Source organism: Ictidomys tridecemlineatus, chromosome 9, assembly GCF_052094955.1.
Source record: "Ictidomys tridecemlineatus isolate mIctTri1 chromosome 9, mIctTri1.hap1, whole genome shotgun sequence".
NCBI lineage: Eukaryota > Metazoa > Chordata > Mammalia > Rodentia > Sciuridae > Ictidomys > Ictidomys tridecemlineatus.
This window is the reverse complement of record NC_135485.1, coordinates 145,189,844-145,195,867: the sequence shown is the minus strand read 5'-3', so window position 1 is coordinate 145,195,867 and position 6,024 is coordinate 145,189,844.

Below are 6,024 nucleotides of genomic sequence, written 5' to 3'. Positions count from 1 at the left end.
GCAATCCTAGCAAAGATTCCTTCCTAGTGTCAGGAAGGACGGGGTGCAGCTGTGACAGAGGGCCTCTGGACCAGTTCCTCTGTTCCATTTGAAATTATTCCTTGTTATTTTAATCTCATGCATTTTACAGATGGATGGTTCCCAGTGTCTCTTTTTCAGAATTTGGGGCCAAATCCTGAATATTTCCATGAATTTATTTTTCTGCACACGAGGAGTCTTTGTTTAAAGACTTGAGTTATTGCAGCCTGCAAAGATTAATGATCTGCTAACGTGTTTCTCCTAGCTTCCCTGTGAAGCGGTCCCTTATATGTTCAGCATGAGGCAATCCAAGGAAAACAAAAACATACAAGAGTCGAGTTCAGATAAATAGTCAGACAAGAGGGAAAGAAAGGCTGCAGATTAAGTGAAAAAGTAGTCATCAAATTCTGAAGGAAAAAAAAAATCAAATGACTTTATACAAAAGCCACTATCTAGTCTATCTGATTTGTTAGTATGGTAAACAAAACTAGAAAATTTTCTGATTTTCTTATAGCATAATTCAGATTTGATTGGCTTTTATAAAGCTCCCCTGGTTATAATCTTTTTTTTTTTTTTTAACCAGGGATTGAACCCAGGGGCACTTAACCACTGAGCCTCAACTCCAGCTCTTTTTTTATATTTTATTTAAAGAAAGGATCTTGCTGAGTTGCTAAGTGCCTCACAAAGTTGCTGAGGCTGCTTTGAACTCGTGATGGTCCTGCCTCAGCCTCCCGAGTCGCTGGGCTGATAGGTGTGCACCACCACGCCTGGCCTTGGTTATAATCTTATAGGAACAAAATAAGTGAGCAACAGCAATGCAGCAGATCAAGTCAGCTATCTACAACCAGCTCGGGCGCAGCACATCTGAAGGACAGTGGAGTTTGGGTGCAAGGTACCAGGTGAACACGCATGTTGGGCTGAGGGTCCCACATAACCAAGCATTAGGGAACGGTACCCAGAAAAGAGCTGTGGGACTTCTCCATGGCCTTCTCTCGCTGGGAAGATCTCTGCTGGTCTCTACAGAGCTGAGCCCAGGAGGCAGCCCCGGCTGGGCGGAGCCAAGGGCAGGTGTGGGCTGCAGGCACCTTGGAGCCTGGGTGGTGTTGGTTCCAGAGCCAGGAGTGGTTGCCACGTCTTTAAAGTACGTGTTCGGTTGCTCACTGAAGTCTGTATGCCATTGTTCACATACAGGCAGAAGGTTCATTTCGGTTTTAAAAATGTGATTCTCAGAATGGAATATTACGCAGCAATAGAAGAGAATAAAATCATGGTGTTTTCAGGTAAATGGATGGAGTTAGAGAAGATCATACTAATTTCACTAAGTGAAATTAGCCAATCCCAAAAAACCGAATGCCCACTGTTTTCTTTGATGTAAGGAGGCTGATTCATAGTGAGATAGGGAGCTGGGGCATGGGAGGGTTAGACGAACTCTAGATAGGGAGAGGGGTTGGAGGGGAAGGGAGGGGGCTGGAGTTATTAATGATGGTGGAATGTGAGGATCATCATTATCTAAAATACAGGTATGAAGACACAAATTGGTGTGAATATACTATGTATACAACCAGAGATATGAAAAAATGCTCTATATGTGTAATAAGATTGTGATGCCTCTACTGTCATATATAAATAAAAAACCAACCAGACAAACAACGTGATTCTCAGTGAGTCTGTTGCCTGTGGCTGACATCCAAAGAACAGGGCTGTCACAGTTTTCAGACACAGGTTGATGTACTTGTCACTGATCGACTAAGAGCCCTTCTGTTTACTTGCCATGACAGCTATGAAACAATCCCCTTTATTCCAGGAGTGTGGGCTTTTAATTTTTATAGGTTGGAGGTTATCTGTCCTTTGGAAGTGCCAGAAGACAGACAGTTAAAGTCCCTGTGCCGGAAGTGTCCTGGGGGGTGGGGGTGGGGGTCTGTTTAGCTGTCGCATTAGCCCTTAGTCATTCTAGGGCTGTTCTGGCTTTTTATTTCTTCTCAGCTCTGGTTGGGTGCCCTATAGGTTTCTAAGTATTTGTCCATTTTGAATAGATTTTCAAATTGATCTCTGGTATTTGTTGAGAATATTTTCCTGTTATCTTTTATTTTTTGCTCCTTCTTTAGTCATGTATGCTTTCCATGCACAATTCTTCTGGTCTTTTGTTTTTGTTTTTGTCTTTATTAATCTGGACAAGAATTTTTTTCCAGAAAATCAACTTTTGGTTTTGTTGATCTACTCTATCGTATTTTTGTTATTCTGTTGTATAGTTTTATTTTGTTGTTATGGTTTTTGATATGAGGTGTCCCCAAAAAGCTCATGTGTGAGACAATGTAAGAAGGTTAGAGGCTGAATGATCCGGCCAGGAGAGCCTTAACCCAATCGGTGAAGGTGGATTAATCCCCTAATGGGATTACCTGGGTGGTGACTGCAGCAGGTGGGTGTGGCTGGAGCAGGTGGGGCGTTGGAGGTGTGCCTTGGGGTTTGTATTTGGTTCGTGGAGAATGAAGCCTTTGTCTGCTTCCTGTCCCGAGTGGCTCTCGCTGTCCACAGGCTCCGCCAGGATGTGTGCCTCACCTCCGCCCAGCGCAGTGCAGTGGGCCATGGGTGGACTGAGACCTTTGAAACCCTGAGCCCCAAATGAACTTTTCCTTTTCTAATTGTTCTGTCACGTCTTTTGGTCCCAGGAGTGAAACATCTGACTAAAACCGTTGCCATTTAAAAATTTTCTCTCTTCTACGATTCTTAGATATATTTTGTTTCTAATTTCTGACATTGTAAATTGACACTCACCCTTTTATTTTTCAGTCTCTCTTTACGTCTCCTGTATGTATTTTAAAAAATGTCACCCCCTTAAAGGATGACTTAGAAGCTTTGCACATTTTGAGGTGTAATGTTAAATTATTGTATACTGTAGCTCTCTTAAAATCCATTTGATTTCTTTCTAGCTCATGAATTATTTGGCAATTTTTAAAACTTTCTAAGTATAGGATAATTTTTCTTATTTTTTTTTTTGTTGTTGTTAAATTTTCACTCTTAGTCAGAGCATATGGTCTCTATCCTACCTGGGAAACAGGGCCAGGAGGGTAGAGGGAGGTTTCTGTCTTACTCTCTGCCCAGGTGCTGACCCAGCGGAAGCTGCGGCCATTCCACCTCCCTCCAGCAAGTCTAGGTCCCCAGAACTCACAGGCACCCAAGAGAGCGGGAGGTGGAAACTACAGAGAGGTCAGCGCATACTCCTCCGGCAGCAGAAAGAAAGAACAAAGAACCAAATGGCAAAGCGCGAGCTTAATAAGTGAGAAAGTGAACCGTCGGAAATACACCACCGGGTAAAAACCCGAGAGAGCCAGCAGGAACGTTTTATATGAATATGTGAAAGATGAGGCAAAGACCAACAGGTGGTGTGAATAAAGAATCTGTGAACTGCAGAACTGAAGGATTAGTCTGAGGAACTTTCCAGAAAGAATCAGAAAAGGATTCATGAAGGGAACACTTAAAGAAAAGTCAAATGATGCATGGGAGAGAAACCAATGTAAACATTCTTAGTAACATTTCCAGAAAGGAAAATAAATAATCGGAGAGAAGGAAATATCCAAAGAAATAATAATAATGATGTGTTTTCCCAAGTGAATAAAAGACTGGAGATCTCAGGATGAAAGGATCCGTGGAATACGACAGAGGAGAGAGGGGGAAGGATTGTATCTGAACACATTTTAGCAATTTAAGAATAACAGAGACAAAAAAAAAAAAAAACAACCCCAAACATTCCAAAACGTAAAGAAGGGTCCAGGTTGAACCCAGGAGCCTCCGAGCTGGCCGGGAGGGACCCTGGGTCCAACATGGAGGGAGTGGGAGCTCACTAAGGGCAGGTCTCAGAGGAGGGGCTGAACTTTCCAGGGAGCTGAGAAAAAGAAGATGTGTTCCCATGTCTGTGTCCACGCGGGATGTTAGAGAGCGCTCCGGGCTGCTCTCCCTGAAGAAATACCTTCTGGCTCCTCCTGGGCCTCGTTAGCGCGTGGGCCGGGCTCTGACTCGCGGCCATTCCCTCTCTAGTCAGGCCTCGTGCTTAGCCCACCCAAGGCACGTGCCTGCGGCTGCCTGCCAGGCCTCCCCCCATACCTCCGCGCAGGTAGACAGATGGGAGACAGACAGACTCAGAGAGGGAGAAGTACAGACACACAGAGAACTGGAGTAAAAATGGAAATAGCATCCAGCAGAGTTGGGGCAGCAAGACTGAAAATGGAGATGAAAGGAAAAGTCAGCGTGGTGGCAGCTGTGGTGAAGACATGGGGACGGGCCCTCGGGTGTCTGGTGGCCTTGACTCTTCAGGCCCCAGGTCCTGAGCATCCCTCGGGTACCTGTGAGTGTGCGCCGGTGTTCTGCCTCGATGGCTTGGGAAAGGTCCTTGGGTCGGCCTGTGATGGGTCTAAATGGGCATGAGGTGGCTCTGACAGTTTGCGGCATCAGGCAGTTAGTGAGGAGGACTGCGGAAATCACAGCTGAGCGCAGGGCGGCTGCGGGGAAGCTGAGCTCTAGACCCCTGCTCTGTCACCCCAGGGGCTCTGTCACCCCAGGGGCTCCGTCCCTGTGCAGAGGACTGCTGGGTGCACTGTGCTCAGTCATTTCACTTTGTGAAAGTAGTGGTACTTGACTAACTCCTGATTCCTGTCAGAACGCTGTACTCTATCAAGTCATTGGGAAAGGGAGAAAGAGAGGAAGAGAGAGAGGAAGGAAGGAAGGAAGGAAGGAAGGAAGGAAGGAAGGAAGGAAGGAAGGAAGGAAGGAAGAAGGGAGGGAGGGAGGGAGGGAGGGAGGGAGGAAGGAAGGAAGGAAGGAAGGAAGGAAGGAAGGAAGGAAGGAAGGAAGGAAGGAAGGGAGGAAGGGAGGAAGGAAGGAAGGAAGGTCTTTAAGTCGTCTGGGCCCTGCAGGGTCTTGACTCCAGGGCGGCCACGGATCACAAGTGCCCCCGTCGTCTGTCTGTTGGAAACGTGCTAAACCTGTCCATTCCCAGTGCCCGAGGCTGCAGGATTTCCAGCCACGTGTGCTGACATCTTGAGAAGATCACAGATTGATGAGGATTTCAAATATTTAAAATTTGGGGAAGTTTATCTATTTAATAGTTTTGATCTATATGGTAGATGATTCTATTCTCCTTGCAAAAGTATTTTTAAGTTACCTAAAAATTTCTCAAATGATCATCCCTAATCCAAAGTCCTCATGGAAAAAACTAGCTCACTTTCTCATTATTTCTATGTATAGATTGAACCATATGAAATTACTTTCTTTGTGAATTAGAAACAGCTGAATATCAGCAACTTTGTACGGTTTGACCCAATGTTTTTATTTTTAAATGTGAAATTCTATTCTATTCCAGTTACCTAATAGACTTTTAAGTTTTCAGCTATTTTAGAAAACAATTATTTTAAATTAATCAATGATAGGCATAAGATCATGTAGTTATTCTCCCAATCAGAAACTTTTGTGTTGTTTTACTTTTTTTTTTCACTTTAACTTGCTGTATACATACTTTCCTAAGCAACTGAGTGAGTGTCTCCACAAGGTAAACCCCAGGAGTCACAGTACCAGCGCCTAAAGAACACACATTCTTTTGACTGCTTACTGCCTATTTGTCATAGCAGCACAATGTGACCTGGATTTTCTGCCATCTTAATGTTGATACTTCCCCACTTAATTTCTTATCATGTTCGATGATGGTTGTTTGCCTATTTTAATTTGTGCTCTGGGTGTTACTGATGATATTAAGCATATAGATTGGCTCCTTGACAACAGCTTCCTGTAAGTTGTGCAGAATAAATGTATTCTCTTCCCCCAAGAAATCCAAGTCACTCAATGTGAACATCTGCTAAATATCCCAAACCCTTCCAGATGAGAGGCAAATGACTCCTATACACAATGCCACTACTTTTACAGATGACTTAAGCTGCTGAATTCTTGGTAAGTGCTATTCTCAAACCCCCATCTCCTCTTTGAAAAAGGATAGTTACAATGTATTAACTCAGTTTGAGG